The 19,630-nt window shown below is 50.9% G+C and overlaps 1 long non-coding RNA gene across 1 annotated transcript in view; it reads left to right on the top strand.

The window, feature by feature from the left end:
* The first annotated feature begins 415 nt into the window (after positions 1–415).
* LOC127493435 (uncharacterized) overlaps positions 416–19,630 on the top strand; it is a 29,815-nt gene continuing 10,600 nt past the window's right edge. The window contains exons 1-3 of the long non-coding RNA XR_007923588.2: positions 416–2,684; positions 3,017–3,135; positions 8,907–9,115. This is a non-coding gene — a long non-coding RNA (uncharacterized lncRNA). The remainder of the gene's footprint in view (positions 2,685–3,016; positions 3,136–8,906; positions 9,116–19,630) is intronic.

Genomic DNA, 19,630 nt, shown 5'->3' with positions numbered 1-19,630 from the left:
GTGTACCAGGCTGGATTCTAGTTCCCCCACCAGAAGTGTGGGAAGAGGTGGTCACTTGTCCCCCTTCCCCACAGTGGCCTGTGATGCATCCTTGCTGCCTCCCCGCAAGCGTGCCAGCCCCCAGGGCGGCTCGTCTGGCAGCTTAGTCTGGGTGCTCGAGGAGGGGTCTGGTTAGGTGCCAGCACCCTGGCCTGGCTGGTTGGCTGCTCCCGGCCCAAGGTCTGAGGCTGGAAGACCACTGAGCCTGGATGCATGTGCCCTCCTGTGATGGGCCTTTTCTCTGGGGACTAGGGAGTGACGTCACCCTCTCATCTGTCTTCATTAGGAACATGCATAGGTGCTCTCTGTTTCCGGACACATCTCTGCAGTCACTCCTTCCCAACTGGAGCCTGCTGGGTGAGTGAGGGGCTGACCACACTTGCTAGCCAGGTCCCAGCTGCCCGTGCCCGCCTCTTGCCTCCTGGAAGATGGCACAGTTTTCTTGCAATTTTTTGCAAGGCCAGGACAGATGGACATCTACCCAGGAGGACACTGGAGCTCCTGGGAGTGGTGATCTGTGGGCTTGTCCCTCTGCCCTGCATAGCCTGGGGAGGAGAAGCAGCTTTCTCATTCATCCTCCCCAGGGCAAATTCCAGTCAGTTTTTTCTGCACAAGCCCTGCCCACTTGGCTGCTCCAAGGTCTTGATGCTGCTGTCACTCACCTGCAAGTTCAAGAACAATTCTCCTGGGCTTGGCATTCCGGGGCCTCCATACCCAATGTCCCCTTCCACTCCCCACCCCTATCAAGTCTTCAGTTTTCTTGAATATGCTCAGACCCTCAGCCTGGGAAAGCTGGGACGCTCCGCTCCTCAGCTCAAATGTTTCCTCGTGCAGGAAGTCCTCCCTGATCTCCTGGAGCAGGTCAAACACTCCCTCTTCGGGCCTGTCCCGGCTCGTTTGGAGTTTAGCCCTTGTCACACAATTTGTGGTTTGGTTATGTGAGTGCCTCTGTAATTCTCTTGGCAGTTCCTTGAGGGTGGGAAACATGGCTTCCTGCCACTGGACACCCAGATGACCAGCACAGGGTACAGCATGGCCTGCTTGTGAAAGTATTACTTAAAGTCACCCACTCTCAGGGCAGTCCCTATCTGTGCCTCTATCTAGCTGTGCAACCTTGGGCCAGTCTCTTATCCACTCTGAGCCTCAACAATTTTCAAAATTTATAAAATGGATGGGGTGGGGCATTTAGCACAGCTGTTAAGACTCTGCTTGCTTGCCGGCGCCGTGGCTCACTAGGCTAATCTTCCGCCTTGCGGCGCTGGCACACCAGGTTCTAGTCCCGGTCGGGGCACCAGATTCTGTCCCGGTTGCCCCTCTTCCAGGCCAGCTCTCTGCTGTGGCCCGGGAGTGCAGTGGAGGATGGCCCAAGTGCTTGGGCCCTGCACCCCATGGGAGACCAGGAGAAGCACCTGGCTCCTGCCATCGGATCAGCGCGGTACGCTGGCCACAGTGGGCCGGCCACAGTGGCCATTGGAGGGTGAACCAACGGTAAAAGGAAGACCTTTCTCTCTCTCTCTCTCTCTCTCACTGTCCACTCTGCCTGTCAAAAAAATTAAAACAAAAAAAAAAGACCCTGCTTGCGATGCTTGCACCCCATATCAGAGTCTGGGTTCAAGTCTCTGCTGGGCTTCCACCCCAGTTGCCTGCTACTGTGTCCTGGGAAGCAGCAGTTAATGGCTCAAGTATTTGGGTCTCTACCACCTACACAGGAGAATGATATAGAATTCTGGGCTCCTGGCTTCAGACTGGCCCAGCCTTAGCTATTGTAGGCATATGGAGAGTGAACCAGATGGTGGAAGATCTGTCTCTCTTTCAAATAAAATGAAAAAAAATTTTAATTTTTAAATAAAAATTGGAATGGGGATATACTAATGTGATAAGAGTTGTGAAGATTAGGGTTGACTTACACCTATATAACTCCTCTATATGCAGATGCAGTTGTAACCACTTTACCTACACTTACTGTCCGGATGCATCAGAAGGCCTGGGGCAAGTCCTGGGCCTATCGCTAACTGGGCTTGGAGCAGGGCACATCTGGGAGAGCCGGCGGGGCAGTGGGTCTGGGAGCCATGGTTTCTGGAAAGATGCTGTCCAGGCAGGTGGGCAGTTGCAAAGCGGCCCTGGAGCAGGACTCTCCCAGGCCATAAGTGAGCATGAGGGGAGTCGGGCTCAGGACAGCACCTTCTACCTTAGGTTCAGGTACAGGGGCCTCTGGGGCGACCCTGGGGCCCAGAGATGAGAAGCCGTTTCTGGGGACAGTTTGGCTGACGTAGCCCTTCTGGCAGGAGGCTGAGCATCTCACAAGGGCAGCCTGTCTCCCTGGTGTCCTGGATCTGCATGTGGCCCTGGCTTCTGCCCAGGCACACCTGGCTGGCTCTTCTGGCAGAGGGTTGGGGGAAGATCAGCCTTGGGTTGGGTTCTGGCTTCCAGGGGTTCAGGGGTGTGTTCTTCAATCCTGACTTCTGGGACAGGACTTCTTGGGGCCCTGGGGCTGGCTAGGGAGTCTGGGCTTGCCTTCCTGATGTGGGTTTGCACATAATCCAGGTGTGGAAGAAGGTGTGACTGCGGCTGGAGTCCCTTCATGGGATGTCACCCTGGGCAGATGGTGTGTGTGTGTCTCCCTGCCTTCCCTGAGCCCTGGCCAGGTAAACCGTCTGCAGGTAATGGGGCCAAATGGACTGTGGGTCAGTGCAGTGAAGCCCTGGATGTGTGCAAGGGCTGTGGGCATGGAGAGAAAATAGGGGGAGGAGAGGAATGGTTGCTCCGTAAATGTCCAGCAGATGGAGTTGACAAGGCTTAGGGAGCATCAGTCGGTTACCACAGTGGGCTCAGTATTCTAAACTCTCTGAGCCTGGGCTCTCTCCTACAATCCTATCTTTACCCAAAGCATGGTCCCAGAAATTAGCCAGGCAGGGATCTCTGAAAACCTCTGCGGGTTTCTGTCACTTCCATTTTAAAAGTTCTCACCCTCTCCTAGATTTCCCACTACACATACTACTGGTTTGTGCAGCGGCCTTTGATCGCGTGGGCATTGGCTGGCCTGAGATGATTGACATCGGCTTTACCCAATGAGTGAGCAAGACCGTCGAGGCGCAGGTAAGTGGCTCCACCTTCTCCCCCACATGCACTTCGCGGACCAGTCTCGCCATGGCCCTGCCTTGTGAACTGGGTTTCTAAAAATTGTTATTTATGGTGTGGAAATAACCTGAACAGGTGAACAGTGACAAATGATTTCCAGGAGAAGGAAAGCAAGAGTCTTTCACGCCAGGCCCTAGGGCTTTTGGACGTTTTGTCGCTGGCTTAGCAGACAGCAGGCGAGGTGATCCAGCTGGTGGCTGACCACGTCAAGGTGCCGATGCTGGCCACTAACAGGCTCGGTGTAATCGCGGGGCCGGGACACTGAGCCAAGACCAACAAGAAGGCATTTTAAAAACTGTTATGAAAACATTGTAACTTCGCAGGAGGCAAACCAGGAAGACAAAAGTCCCCCGCATGCCAATGACCTGTCATTCACTCCCCAGGTTCTTTTTTTTTTTCTTTTCTCCTTTGTGTTCTTATGCATATCCAGTGTGTGTATGTTTACATAGATGTAACCACATGTGTGCGAGTCTGTGGTCTTTGTGCACAGCACATTTGCATTATTTTGTAAACATAGCTACCTGTTGCTCCTCTGTAGCTGTGAATGAATCTGCTAGTGTTGATTTAACCCTTTCAGGGTAACTGGCGGTTAGGTCATTTCCCATATCCTTGATGGAGGTGATGGTGCCAGGAATGTGTTTGTATAAAGTACTTTTTATTTCTTTTGGAATATCCTGAAGACAAATTCCTGAGAGCAGGATTTATGGGACCACAAACGTCTTTATGGTTCTTCATATAGTGCTGCCAGGCTGTCTCCAAGGGTATTTTGCAATTCACCATGTCAAGATAATTAGCATATCTATCGCTCCTGGAGGTTTCATCACACTCCTCTTGTGGCCGAATCCTTCCCCTCTCACTCTCCAGAAGCCATCACTGATCCCTTTTATGTCGCTATAGTTTGTACTTTACATAAATGAAATAATGCAATGTAGTCTTTCTTCTTCATTTGTTTGATTGCTTTTACTCTGCATAACTATTTTGACATTCATTCATGTTGTGATAGCAAGAGACTTTTTATTAATTCCTCTTTATTGCTAAATAGTATTCTGTTATATGGATATGCTCCAATTTGTTTATCCATTCACTTGTTGTTTCCAGTTTGTACTATTCTAAACAAAGCTGCTACGAATGTGTTTAAGTCTTTGTGTGGACACCTGTTTTCATTTTTCTTGGGGAAGTATCCAGGAGAGGAATGTCTGGGTCTTATGCTAGGTATATGTTTAAATTTTTAACAAACTGTGAGATTGTTTTCACAAGTGGCTATAGATGAGAGTCCTGGTTTTGGCTTGGTCTGGCCCTGGCTGTTGTGTGCATCTGGGGAGTGAACCCCCAGATTAAAGATCCTTTTGGCGTTTTCTCTCTCGCTCTCTGCCTTTCAAATAAAGAGAAAGTAAATACTAAAAAGTTTAAACCCACACGTTTATATCTCAGATCAGCACAGTCTTTTTTTTTTTTTTAGGAGAAATAGGATTTTAATAAATAAAACCCATCCTAAAGCCATAACTATGACCGTTGTACTTGCCCCAAAACAGCATAGAAAAGCAGGTTAGGGCCTGGAGGGGGCAGGGTACCTCAATCTGCAGGGAGAGCACTGTGCGTTAGCCCAGGAGGAGGGGAGGGGCAAATAGGTTCCCACTTGTTCCTGCTGCCCTCAGCGTCCTGAGGCTGCAGGCCTCTGGGCAGATCTGCCCTTTATGGCTGCTCCCAACATTAAACACCCCTGTCCCCAACACTAGCACCACAGAAGATCAGGGGCAAAGAAAAGGGCAGGGATGGGAACAGTGCTTAGAGAAAGATTCAACTAGAATCCAGTGAACTGTGCTGGCTGCTCCTTACTTTGTACAGGGAAGTACATGGGTCACAGGTGGAGGGTGCAACAGGACGTGAGCGGGTCCCTCTGCCCCCAACACACACCTGCAACAGGATGGTGGTGCCTGAAGCATCACGGGTCATGCAGGGCATGGGGGTGGGGGAGGGTTCCCAGACATGCAGATTCTCACAGTGCATCCCAGAGAACACCTCTGAATAGACATAGCTGTATGTGGAGACCCCCAGGTTCCCCCAGCCCTCTCCCCTGTCTTGCCATCCCCAGGCAGGGAACTGTACTGCTTTGAGAGAGCCACCCTGGGAGATGCTCTGCTGGGCCCCCGCTCCTCCCATGCCCCCTCCCCAATTTTGGTGCCTCTGTAAGACACAGGGCAGTGAGAGCAGGCACCTCCCTGCTAAAAGCCCAGACCTAACATGCACATTCAGCTATGTGTTCAGGGTCTTCTTCCAGCTGCCTTGCAGACATCTCAAAAGCAATGCAACCCCAGTGATCCAGGCACTTTCCTCTGTCTCCCACCTGCTTCTTTGCATGCCACCCTCCTTAAATGGCATTGCCCTCTGTCTTTTCATTCATGCCCAAACCGAAGGGTCATTCTTGAATTCCCGCTCCTATCCTCCCTCCACAGCCAATGGGTTGTCAAGTCTTGTTTGTCGACTTCCCCCAAATGCCTTCAGTGATATCATCCTAGTTTAAGCTACAATAAACTCTTTCTGGTTCACTGTAATGACCTTAAAAAAACCTAAACAGCTTTATTGACATAGAATTTTCATGTCATAAAGCTCATTTTAAATGTATACGGTTTAGTGGTGTCTTGTATGCAGACTTGTGCCACCCAGCTGTTGAATTCCAAGCATTTTCCTAACCTTAGGGGTGCCTGTAGCTGTTATCAGCCATTTTCCCTTCACTAGCTCTTGGCAATCACTAATTTACTGTACATAATTGCGTGTTTGGACATTTCATACACAGGGAAGCATATGATTTGTGGCCTTTAGTCTAAATTTTTTTAAAAGAGTTTATTATTTATTTATTTGAAAGGCAGAGTTACAGAGAGAGAGAGAGAGAGGCAGAGACAGAGAGAGGTCTTCCATCCGCTGGTTCACTCCCCAAATGGCTGCTACAGCTGGAGCTGGGCAGATTTGAAGCCAGGAGCCAAGAGCTTTATTCCAGGTGTCCCACATGGATGCAGAGCCCCAAGAACTTGAACCATCTTCTGCTGCTTTCCCAGGTCATAAGCAGAGAGCTGGATCGGAAGTGGAGGAGCCAGGACTTGAACCAGTGCCCACATGGGATGCTGGTGCCGCAGGTGGTGGCTTTACTCCCTATGCCACAGTGCTAGCCCCGTAGCCTAACTTTCAAGGTTCATCACGTCATAACATATATAAATAATTCATTCCTTTTTATCACTCAATAGTATTCCATTGTGTACAAGTATAAAGCACATTTTATTTCTGCATCTCTCAGCTGATGAACCCAGGGTTGCCGCGGCTCACTAGGCTAATCCTCCGCCTTGCGGCGCTGGCACACTGGGTTCTAGTCCCGGTCGGGGCGCCGGATTCTATCCCGGTTGCCCCTCTTCCAGGCCAGCTCTCTGCTGTGGCCAGGGAGTGCAGTGGAGGATGGCCCAAGTGCTTGGGCCCTGCACCCCATGGGAGACCAGGAGAAGCACCTGGCTCCTGCCATCGGATCAGCGCGGTGCGCTGGCTGCAGTGCGCCAGCCGCGGCGGCCATTGGAGGGTGAACCAACGGCAAAGGAAGACCTTTCTCTCTGTCTCTCTCTCTCTCTCACTGTCCACTCTGCCTGTCAAAAAATAAAAAAAAGTAAAACTGTTATAACATCTGTGCCCAGGATTTGGGGAGATGCCAAGGTTTCAGCTCTCTTGGATGTCATCAGAGGAGTGGGATCCTGGCTCTCTGACGTTTAAAGGATTTGACAAACTCTTCTTCATTGCCACCCCAGAGATACCTTCTTCTAAGAGTTTCATTGGATTTCTTTTTATTTATTTATTTGAAAGGCAGAGTTACAGAGAGAGGTAGAGATAGAGAGAGATCTTCCATCTGCTGGTTCACTACTCAAATGACTACAATGGTCAGAGCTGAGCTGATCCAGAGCTAGGAGGCAGGAGCTTCTTCCAGGTCTCCCACACGGGTGCAGGGGCCCAAGGACTAGGGCTGTCTTCTACTGTTTTCCCAGGCCATAAGCAGAGAGCTGGATCGGAAGTGGAGCAGCCGGCACATGAACCAGAGCTCCTATGGGATGCCGGTGTTGGCAGGCAGAGGCTTAACCTACTACGCCACAGCACCAGCCCCCTCATTGGATCTGGATGGTGGTCCAAGGAGTCCTGGGGAGGAGCTCAGGTTAGCAGGACAACTAGAGGCACAGGATAGGGGTGGCATGGGAGATTAGGCAGCAGCTGGTTGCCCGTGGGCATGGCAGTAGGTCAGTACCTCCCCCCGCCCCCCCCCCCGTTTAGAGCCTGCGTGCAGGCCATCCTTTCTGCTGCTGCACCGACGTGGCTCCGTCTCTTACCTCCGTACAGCTGACAAGCCCATCTGGGATCGGTGCCTGCATCCTTCTGCCCCAGATTTGACTTGAAAATGCTCCCTTGTGCTGGGCGGTTTTCCACCCAGGTGGTGAACTTGTGAGCCTCCAAATCAGGTTCTGGTTGAATGAGTTCACCTCCTCCTCGCTGCCGGTGCACAGGTGAGCTGTGTAAAGGAAATGCTAAGTCTAGGGCCAGGGCCGGTGCTGGGCTCGTGTCTCAGCTCTGGTGCTTTCTCCTGTATGGTCCTAGGAATTCACTTTCTCGCTGGGACCCCAGTTTCATGGTCAGAAAACAGGATGGTGACTTTCTGGGCTTGTAGGGCCCCTCACAAGACCGTGCTGGGGGCTTAAGTGAGAGGAGAGAGGGGAAGTGCTTAGGAAACTGCAAGGCTCCGTGCACTCCCAGGTGAGTCTCTTTTTACAGACCAAGAAACAGGCTGCTCAGAAGGGTGCCTGTTTCTCATTAATTCAGGGTTACGCACCTGCTATGTATGTAGCTGTTTCCCCATGGTCCTCGAATGTGACTGTGGGGGTGAGCATCTGGCCCGGTAGTTAAGGTGGTTCCTAAGACTCCTGTATCCCGTCCTGCAGTGTCTGGGCCCGAGTCCTAGCTCTGCTCTCGATCCCAAGCTTCTTGCCGCTGTGCATTCTGGGAGGCAGAGGTAGTGAGAAGACCCTTCTCCTCTGCACACATGTTTGATTGACAATGCCTGTGGGGGTGCAGCTGAGTTTTGAGAACAGTCATAGTGTGTGATGATGAGGGGCAGTGCTGCTGGCCTAACGCAGTGCACCGCACAGCCTGGCCGCCCTTCATTTTCACAACTGCTTCCTATTGCAAGTGGGTAGACTGGGGATATGGCTGGGGCACGGCTCGAACATGCCACAGTCTCCTTGATGGAAAACAAGATGGTATTCCAGGGCCTCGCAGCTCTCGTGGACTGGTTCTGTTCAGATGGAAAGAGCATGAGCTCAGCTACTTGGGAGAATGGAGCTCAAATCCCAGCCATGCCATTTTCCAGTTGCCATGCAAAAATAGAGATGGCAAGGTGCTTACATCATGGGTTGCTGTGAAGGTGAAGTCAGTGGTGGAGGCTGGAGCCGCTGGCCAAGCCCTGGCGTGCAGGGGGCACTGGGGAGATGTTCCGTGGCTGCCCCTGCCTGCCGCAGAGGTGGGCGCCCCGGTCAGTAGCTGAGAGCCAAGTCCTCCTGGCTCTCTGGACCCCTTCCTGTGCTTCCGGGAGAGGGGCCCACAAGGTTTCCCTCCACTGAACAATGGCAAGGGCAGTGGCAAAGGTGAGGTTTGCTGAAGGCTCAGTCCTGAACACCGGGGCCCTCTGCCCCGCGTCTTGTCTGCCGCAGGTGTGGCCCGAAGCTCCTGGAGTCGCCCGCCACGCCTGACTGCACCGGGTGTCAGTTCGGCCTTGTCCCTGCTGCATTCCACCTTCGTATGTCAGCACCTCATGAAAATCTCCCCGTCCCGGCTTTGAATGGCCCCTTGGCTGCCTGGGAGCCAGGAGGCCGGCTCGGTTTTGCCTGTCAAATCATCCGCTTTGTCTGTCTATGGGCAGGTAAGCCGGGTCCCCTTACATAATAGCGACCGGGCCATCACTGTCAAGGCCCATTCTCCCGGGCTCAGGCTGAACAAACAGCTGTTCTGAGCCGCCAGCCCAGGCGGGCTGCGCAGCCGGGAGCTGCCATTCCCCAGCAGGCTCTGCTGACAGGCTCCCAGCAGGAGGGGCCAGGGCTGGGCTCTGACTTGCCTCTCCAGGGCGGGCGGCGCACATCCTCCTGTCTGAGTGGAGGCAGCGCTTCCCCTCAGCCTCCCACTTTCTCGCCTACCCTCGCCGGGCATGGGACACGGGAGGTGGCAAAGTGATGCGTCAAGAGTCCATCTGTACTTGGGTCCAGAGGACTTTCTACTCTGACAGGTTTCACGCTGTCCTGAACTACCAGGCGCTGGGGAGAAATTTAGAGGTCATCCAAGCTGCCTGGCAGCATCCTGTCCTCCTTTTAATAGATTCTTTTATTTGTTTGAGAGGCAGACACACACACTCACACACACACACACACACACTGTCCCAAATGCTAGGCCAGGCCGAAGTTAGGAGCCAGGAACTCAGTCCGGGTCTCCCATGGAGGTGGCAAGGACCCAGCCACTTGAGCTGCCTCCTGGGTGCTCATTGGCAGGATGCTGGAATGGGAAGCAGAGCAGAGTCAGGACTCAGACCCAGACACTCTTCTCTGGGGGATGCAGACATCCAGCATCTTAATGATAGACAAATGCCTGTCCCCGGGTTCTCTTAGTAGTAGTTTTAAAAATGTATTTGAAAAAAAAATGTATTTGAAGTTGACACGTACTAATTGTACTATATTTACGAGGTACAGTGTGACTTTTTTTTTTTTTTAAGGGAGTATGTGACTCTTCCATTTATTTACTTGAGGGGCAGACACATGCTTGAGAAAAACAGAGAGCAAGCGCCCATTCTCTGGTTCACTCCCCAAATGCTTGCATTGGCTGGGGCTGGGCCAGGCTGAAGTCAGGAGCTGGGAATTGAATCTACTTCTCTCCTGAGTTGGTGGCAGGAATCCAATTACTTGAACTTCCACTGCTACCTCTCACGGTCTTCATTCACAGGAAGCTGGAAGCAGGATCTGCAACTGGGTATGGAATCCAGGATGTGGGACATGGGCATTTTTTTCTTTTTTTTTTTTTAAAGATTTATTTTATTTATTTGAAACACAGAGTTTCAGAGAGAAGTAGGGACAGAGAGAGAGAAATCTTCCATCTGCTGGTTCACTCCCAAAAGGATCACGGTGGCCACGGCTGGGCCAGGCTGAAGCCAGGAGCTAGGAGCTTCTTCTGGGTCTCCCACGTGGGTGCAGGGGCCCAAGGACTGGGACCATCTTCTGCTGCTTTCTCAGGCATTGCAGAGAGCTGGATCAGAAGTGGAGCAGCTGGGGCTCAAGCTGGTGCCCATATGAGACATATGAGATGCTGGTCTCACAAGCAGCAGCTTAACCCTTTATGCCATGACATTTTTTTTTTATAAAGATTTATTCGCTGGCGCCGCGGCTCACTAGGCTAATCCTCCATCTTGCAGCGCTGGCACACCGGGTTCTAGTCCCGGTCGGGGCACTGGATTCTGTCCCGGTTGCCCCTCTTCCAGGCCAGCTCTCTGCTGTGGCCAGGGAGTGCAGTGGAGGATGGCCCAAGTGCTTGGGCCCTGCACCCGCATGGGAGACCAGGAGAAGCACCTGGCTCCTGCCATCAGATCAGCGCGGTGCGCTGGCCGCAGCACGCCGGCCGCAGCGGCCATTGGAGGGTGAACCAACGGCAAAGGAAGACCTTGCTCTCTGTCTCTCTCTCTTACTGTCCACTCTGCCTGTCAAAAAAATTTTAAAAAAAGATTTATTTATTTATTTGAAAGGCAGAGTTACAGAGAAGCAGAGGTGGGAGGAGGGGGAGGTCTTCCATCTGCTGGCTCACCCCCAGATGGCCCAACAGCTGGGGCTAGGCCAGGCCCAGGCCAGGAGACAGGAGCCTCCCCCAGGTCTCCCAGGTGGGTGCAGGGGCCCAAAACCAGGGCCATCTTCCACTGCTTTCCCAGGCCAGAGCAGAGAGCTGGATTGGGAGTGGAGCAGCTGGGACTCGAACCGGCGCCCACATGGGACACCGACACTGCAAACAAAGGCTTCACCTGCTACACCACAGCCCCGGCCCTCAGTTTGACATTTTAATACATGTATATAAGGTATAATGACCTGATCAGGGTCGAATCTCTTCATTTATCTGCATTACTACTTTTTGTGGTGAGAAACATGTCACGTAAAATGTGACGCTGGTGACATGGAGTATACCCACAGTGCTGTGTCACCACTGCCACCTCCTTGTCCAGGACAGAAGGAAATCCTGCCCCATTAGGCAGCAGCTCCCCAGTCCTGAACTTCGAAGACACCACAGATATGTTTATGAAATGTGTATAGGGTTTGGACCCTAAATAAAAATAATGAATAAAATAATAGACAACTCATACATTTCATTGCATTAGCTAGACATGTTCACTTTTTAAAAAAAAATTCTGTAATATTTTTGTTTCGCTCTCTCTTTTGTTCAACCAGGGATGGAATTATTGCTTGTTTCTGATCTGGCTGTGGCGTTCCAAATCCCCTCCTTTCTCCTTTTTCTTTTCTCCCTGTCTTCTCCCCTCCCTTCAGATGATTTCCCCCTCCCTCCCTCCCTCCCTCTCTCCCTATCTGTACATCATCTCTTTTTTTAAGAATCTATCTATCCACCTTATTTGTCGATCTTATCTGTCAGTCATCTTTCATCCTCCTACTCTCCACCCACCCATCTCAGACTTTCTTTGTAAATTTAGATCCTTAGCTCTCCGTCCTGCTCATTAGAATCAAATGGGAAACTTTTAAAGTCTGTGGCTGGCTGGGCCCCAGCTCAGGACAGCTGACATGAGATCTCGGGTGCAGGGTCTGGGCGCCTGCGTGTTTTGCTGTTCTCTTGAGTGATTCTGAAGCCCACGTTTTTTCACAGGCAGTGGCTTGTCTTCTTGTCCCTTGACAGTGTCTCCCACAGGGTAGAAGGCTGAAATTTTAGAGAAATCTGCCTCATCAGTCCTTTTGTGGGTTGAGTCATGGTAGTGTTCCAGGGAAGCCATAGCTAAACGCAAAGGCTTCTAGATTTTCCCCTGTGCTAGGTCCTGAGAGGTTTACAGCTTTGTGTTTCACGTTTTGGGCTGAGATCCCTGTTGAGCTCTGCTCTGTGAGCGTTATGAGGTCTGCATCTGAAGTTGCCTTCTGCAGGCGCAAGTCCGGCTGCTCCAGCTCCGTGTACAAGAAGGCGGGAATGCTGCGCTCTTGGTCCGAGGCTGCTTGACTACACTGTGTGCGTCTTGTGGGCGGGGCTCTCTATTCCATCCTGCTCATCTATTTTCTCGTTCTTTTGCCAATACCACACTATCTTGCACAAGGTAGTTTATAGTACATTTTTTTTAAAGATTTATTTATTTAGGGGACCAACAGCGTGGTGAAGTATGTTCATCTTCCACCTGTGGCGCCGGCATCCCATATGGGCGCCGGTTCAAGACCCGGCTGACCCTCTTCCAATCCAGCTCTCTGCTATGGCCTGGGAAAGCAGTGGAAGATGGTCCAAGTCCTTGGGCCCCTGCACCCGCGTGGGAGACCCGAAGGAAGCTCCTGGCTCCTGGCTCCGGATTGGCACAGCTTTGGCCGTTGCGGCCACCTGGGGAGTGAACCAGCGGAAGGAAGATCTTTCTCTCTGTCTTTTCCTCTCACTGTCTGTAACTCTACCTCTCAAAGAAATAAATAAAATATTTTCAAAAAGGATTTATTTATTTACTTGAGAGGCACAGTTACAGAGAGAGAGAGAGACAGACAGATCTTCCATCTGCTGGTTAATGGCTGCAATGGCCAGAGTTGGGCTGATCTGAAGCCAGGAGCTTCTTCTGGATATATCATGCGGGTGCAGGGTTTAAGGACTTGGGCCATCTTCCACTGCTTTCCCAGGCCACAGCAAGGAGCTAGATCGGAAGTGGAAGAGCTGGGGTTCAAACCTATATGGGTTGCCAGCACTACAGGTGGATCTTTAACCTACCGAGCCACAGCGCCAGCCCTGGTAGTAAATCTTGCAGTTGGATGGTGTCAGTCCTCAGACTGTTCTTCTCTAATATTGTGCTGGCTGTTCAGGGTCTTTGGCCTCTCCACATAAACTTTAGAGTCAGCGTGTTGATATCCACAAAATCGCTTTTAGGATTGTACTGAATCCATAGATCATGTGGGTAAAAACAATATCAAGTCTTCCTAACCAGGAACATGATTGTATCTCTCCTTTTATTTAGTTCTTTTTTATTTCTTTCATCAGAGTTTTCTTGTTTTCCTCATATAGATCTTATACATACTTTGAATTGGCTTAATTTTTTTATTTGAGAGGAAAACTGGGAGCCGAGTACTCAATCCAGGTCTCCACATAGGTAACAGGGACCCAACTACTTGAAGATCTTTGTTGCCTGCCCAGATCTACATTAGCAGGAAGCTGGAATTGGGAGTGGAATCAAGACTTGAACCCAGGGACCGGTGCTGTGGCATAGCAGGTAAAGCCACCGCCTACAGTGCCGGCATCCTGTATGAGTGCTGGTAGGAGTTCTGGCCATTCCACTTCCAATCCCATTCTCTGCTATGGCCTGGGAAAGCAGTAGAAAATGTTCTAAGTCCTTGGGCCCCTGCACCCATGTGGGAGACCTGGAAGAAGCTCCTGGCTCCTGGCTTCGTATCGGCACAATTCTGGCCGTTGCAGCCATCTGGGGAGTGAACCAGCAAATAGAAGACCTCTCTCTCTCTCTCTCTCTCTCTCTCTCTCTGCCTCTCTGCCTCTCTGCCTCTCTGCCTCTCTGTAACTGTGTCTTTCAAATATAACAAGTAAAACCTTTAAAAAGGGGCCAATGCTGTGGTGCAGTGGGTTAAGCCACCGCCTGCAGTGCTGGCATCCCATATGGGTGCCAGTTAGAGCTCTGGCTGTTCCTCTTCCAATTCAGCTCCCTGCTGTGGCCTGGGAAAGCAGTGGAAGATGGCCCAAGGCCTTGGGCCCCTGCACCCGTGTGGGAGACCCTCCTGGCTCCTGGCTTCCAATCAGCTGTTGTGGTCAATTGGGGAGTGAACCAGCGGGTGGAAGACCTCTCTCTCTCTCTCCCTCTTTCTCTACCTCTCCTCTGTGAGTATCTCTGACTTTCAAATAAATAAGTAAATCTTTAAAAAAAAAACTTAAAAAAAAAAAAAAAAGACTAGAACCTAGGCACTCTGACGTGGGATTTAAGCATCCTAACTGCTGGGCCAAACAACTGCTCTTATATGTGGTTTTGTTAAATTTATATCTAAGCAATTCTTTTTTTGGCTTTTTAGTTTTAATTTTTAAAAATATTTATTTTTTATTTATTTGAAAGTGTTACAGAGAGAGGAGGAGAAGAAGGAGGAGGAAGAGGAGGAGGAGGAAGAGGAGAAGGAGAAGGAGAAGAGAGAGAGAGAGAGAGAGAGAGAGCGATCTTCTATCTGCTGGCTGCAAAGGCCGGGGGTGGGCCAGATCGAAACCCAGGAGCTTCTTCCAGGTCTCCCACATGGGTGCAGGGGCCCATAGAGGTACCCCTTAACCTGCCAGCCCCTCTCTTTTGGTCCAATGTAAATTGTACTCCATGGGTATTTTTGTTTGTTGTGTTTTAAATTTTAATTTTTCTAATGGGGTGAAGGGAGAGAGAGCCATCTTCTAGTTCACTCTCCAAATGCCTGGAGCTCAATCCAGGTCTCTCACATGGGTGTCAAAGACCCAAGTACTTTATTTCATATTGATGGCCGTGTTTCTGTGTTTCTGAGTGTAGCACATCTTTAAGTATCTTTTGCAGGGCCGGACGAGTGGCGGCAAAGTCTTTCTATTTCACCTTCATTCACAAATGAGAGCTTAGCAGGATATAATATTCTGGGCTGGCAATTTTTCTCTCTTAGCACCTGTGCTATGTCTCGCCATTCCCTCCTAGCCTGTAGTGTTTCTGGAGCAAACTGTTGAAATCTTTACTTAATGTATGCTAAACTGATCTTCTGTATATAAAGAGAATCGAAAATGAATCCTGATGTGAATGGAAAGGGAGAGGGAGTGGGAAAGGGGAGGGTTGCGAGTGGGAGGGACGTTATGGGGGGGAAGCCATTGTAATCCATAAGCCGTACTTTGGAAATTTATATTCATTAAATAAAAGTTAAAAAAAAAAAAGACCCAAGTACTTAAGGCATCACCTGATTGGGAGTGGAGCCAGGACCCAAACATAGGCACGCTGGTATGGAATACAGGCATCCTAAGCAATGTCTTAACCACTGTGCCAAACACCTGTCCTGATATTGTATTTTTTTAAATTACTATTTTTTTGAAAGGCAGTATTACGGAGAGACGAAGAGATAGAGACTTTTTCTATCCACTGGCTCACTCCCCAAATGGCCACAATGGCTGCAACAGCTGAGGCTGGGCCAAGCTGAAGCCAGGAGCTTCATCTGAGTCTCTTATGTAGGTGGTAGGGACTCAAGTACTTGGACCATCTTCCTCTGCTTTCCCTGGCACATTAGCTGGGAGCTGGCTCTGAACTGAAGTGAAGCAGCTGAACCAGGCTCCTATAGGATGCCAGTGTCACAGGCAATGGCTTAACCCATTGGTGCACCACATCAGCCCCTGATATTGCATTATTATTTCAAAATCCAATTACTCACTGCTGGCATATAGAAAAGGGATTGACTTTTATACATTAACCTTGTGATCTCTAACCTTGCTATAATTGATTGTTAGTTCCAGGATGTTTTTTCATTTGCTTTTTTTTTTTTTTTTTGGCACTTCATTGGGACTTTCTGTATGATCATGTTGTCTGTTTAATTCTTCCTCCCCCTTTTTCTTGTCTCATTGCAATAACAGGACTTCCTTTTATTGGCTTCAAATTTAGTTCTACTGTGGTCAGAGAGCATACATTGTATGATTTCTGTTCATTCTATTTGGTAAGGTAAATTACCCTTTTATTTCCTGACACAGGTGAAACACAGGTTTTTGTGTGTGTTTTTTTTTTAAAGATTTATTTATTTATTTGAAAGGCATAGTGCCATAGAGGGAAGGAGAGGGAGAGATATATGGAGAGAGAGAGAGAGAGAGAGAGAGATCGATCGATCGATCCTCCATTTCCTGGTTCACTCCCCAAATGCCTGCAACAGCCAGTGCTGGGCCAGGCTGAAGCCAGGAGCCAGAAACTCCATCTGAGTCTTTGACATGGGGGCAGAGACCCACGTTCGTACGCCACCCCTGCTGCCTCCCAGGATGTGCTTCATCAGAAAGCTGGAATCAGAAGCAGAGCCAGGACTCAAACCCAGGCACTCTGGTCTGGGGTGCGGGCGTCCCAGGTGGGGACGTAACCACTAGGCCAAATGTCCCCAGAGAGTTTTCTTTTATAACTTTATTCCACGTGGTTAGTTTGTCCTCATGTCTTCAGGGACGGCAGTTCCGTGTCAGTGATGTTAGGCTTATTTTCCGCTACACTCCCCATTCTCTCTCTCACCAGATTCAGTCCTCAGCAGCGGTTCTTGTTCTGACCCAGTTCTTGTTCTGCCCAGCATGCCCCTGCTGCTGGGTGTGTCAGCACCCTGGACGTGTCATGTGGGCACTTACCTGTACTCATGGAAGGCTGCTTACCATGAACACCTGTGACTTTCCTGGGGATACTTTCCTATGTGACTGTGCTTAACCTGCATGTGGAATCCTCAGAAATCAAAACCACAACAGGTCGTGGAGTCTGTCTTTCAAAGAAATAAAATAAATATATATTTTTTTAATTTATTTAGTTGAAAGTCAGAGTTATACACACAGAGAGAGAGAGAGAGAGAGGGAGAGAAAGAGAGGTCCTCCGTCCGCTGGTTCACTCTCCAGTTGGCCACAATGGCCGGAGCTGGGCTGATCTGGAGCCAGGAGCCAGGAGCTTCCTCCAGGTCTCCCATGCGGGTAGGGGCCCAAGCACTTGGGCCATCTTCTACTGCATTCCCAGGCCACAGCAGAGGGCTGGACTGGAAGAGGAGCAGCCGGGACTCGAACCGCCGCCCACATGGGATGCCGGCCCTTCAGGCCAGGGCGTTAACCCGCTGCGCCACGGCGCCGGCCCCTAAAATAAATCTTACAAAAAGATTTGTTTTATTTCTTTGAAAGGTAGACTTACAGAGAGAAGGAGAAACAGAGAGAAAGGTCTTCCATCTGCTGGTTCACTCTTCAAATGGCCACAATGGCCAGAGCTGGGCCCATCTGAAGCTAGGAGCCAGGAGCTTCTTCTGGGTCTCCCACATGGGTGCAGGGGCCCAAGGACTTGGAACATCTTCTGCTGCTTTCCCAGGCCATAGCAGAGAGCTGGATCATAAGTGGAGCAGCCAGGACTCGAACTGGTGCCCATATGGGATGCCGGCACTGCAGGTGGTAGCTTTACCTGCTATGCCACAGCGCCAGCCCCTGGGTTCAAGTCTTGATTCCACTCCCAATTCCAGCTTCCTGCTAATGTAGACTTGGGCCATCTTCTACTGCTTTCCCATGCCATAGCAGAGGGCTGGGAGAGTAGCCTCTTTCTGGAGTGGGAAGGGTGGGAGCTGGCTGTGTGTGAGTGTGTTAGGTAGCCTTCCAGCCCTGTCTTGCTTGTGTTGAATGAATGTATCAGCCCTCAGGCTCTGTGACACACTGCTGCAGCCACTAACCGCAGCCACAACTTTGCTGCTTATTTCACTTGCATGGCTTACCCAGGTCCTTTGAAAGACCTGCAGTTTGATAAGCCCTGTGTCCCTGGCGTCGGATACAAGCACATGTGTTCCAGCTACCGGCAAGTGTGTGGAGCCAGGACTCCGGGCTCGGGGTTTACGATCTCGGATTTGTCTCCTTCCCTGTCTGAAGCCTCAGGTAGCACAGGTGGAACTGAGGCTTGGAGAGCAGCAGAGACCCGAGCTCAGGCAGCGGCTCAGGCACGGAGCTGGGTCCAGAATGCAGCCCTTTGCGACCTGGGGGCTAACAGCAAGGCTGGACAGGCGGACCCACCGAACCCTCCTGCTGGCCGTGATGAGCCTGCCCCTCTCCCTGGCCTGCCCCTCTTCTGCTCAAGCAGTCGTCCAATAGCCGAGAAGATGCTGAGGATCCGCTGCCACCCTCCACCCGCAGGCTCTTCCCTCTGCTCAGCTTCCTCCCTGTCTCCAGGTGGCTCCTTGCTTTCCTCCCGCCTGGTCCAGGCCTGCCCTCGCCCGTCCCCCTGCCTCTCCCCAGCAGCCTCCCCGACGTGCCGCCTCCACAGGGAAGCTGTGCCCCTTCCCTGGAACTGGTGACCGACTTGTCTCTCCTGTAGACTCAACTGGAAGCCACTTGATGTCAGGAGTGGTGTGGACCTATGTGAAGGAGGATTTGTTTGACCATCAGTAGTCAAATGATTCAAAGCCCATCCCCCTGGAGAGTTAGGGAAATACAGCAAGAGTGACAGGCAGGATGGCCACTAATAACCCCTGGGCCTCGGGATCCTACCTTTCACACCTGGCCAGGCCAGTTTTGTTTATTGAGAATATCTTTTAATTTCCATGTAAATCACATTCATCAACACCAGCCTACCTTTGACTTTATGTCTTCCTGTCCTCTGGTTAAAAAATGAACGCTGTGGTTAGGGAGCTGCTGAACATCACAGTCTGCTGTTATTAAGAGCTGCTGTCCGGGCCAGCGTTGTGGCGCACCAGGTTAAGCCGCTGTCTACAACTCGGGCATCCTACATGAGCTCCAGTTCAGGTCCCAGCTGCTCCACTTCCAATCCCGCTCCCTGCTAATGGCCTAGAAAAACAGGGTAGGATGGTTCAAGTGCTTGGCCCCTGCCACAAATGAGGGAGACCCAGATGGCGTTCCAGGCTCCTGGCTTCTGCCTGGCCCAGCCCTGGTTGTTGGGGCCCTTTGGGGAGTGAATCAGCAGATGGAAGATCTCTCTCTGCCTTTCACATAAAATAAGTCTTTTTTTTTTTAAAGGGTCAACTTAAAAAAAAATAAAAAGAGCTACTCTTTATCAGAGCTTCCTGTGTCCAGGAGTTCACAAGAGCCCATGATCTGATACCTCATGAAGTCCCCGTCAGTGCTGTTCCCCCATCATAGGTGAGGCGACAAGTCCAGAGATGTTAACTTATTCATGGTCATCTCGGAAGTGAGCTAGGGAGCTGGGATTTGAAATCAGGTCAAATCTCTTTACATTCCAACTCTTGGTTCCTCAGCTTACCAAGTGGCTCCTGGAAGCCTCTCTGCAGGAGGGGAGAGCGGGGGTCCCTGCTCCCACCTTGGTGTGCAGCAGGCGAGGGCTGCTGGTTTGAATGTGCTGCCCAGTGCCACAGTGTTGAGGGGGCCCCCATGGACCAATGCTGTTACTGTGGGCATGGAAGTCTTATCCCAGGAGTGCATTCCTTCACAAAGATGAACTTGGCCCCCTCTTGCTTTCTCTCTCTCTCCCCCTGTGTGATGCCTTCTGCCATGGGGTTATGCAGCAAGAAGT

The sequence above is a fragment of the Oryctolagus cuniculus genome, chromosome 1 (genome assembly GCF_964237555.1).
Source record: "Oryctolagus cuniculus chromosome 1, mOryCun1.1, whole genome shotgun sequence".
In the NCBI taxonomy this organism is placed as follows: Eukaryota; Metazoa; Chordata; class Mammalia; order Lagomorpha; family Leporidae; genus Oryctolagus; species Oryctolagus cuniculus.
This window is presented reverse-complemented; position numbering and strand designations above follow the sequence as displayed.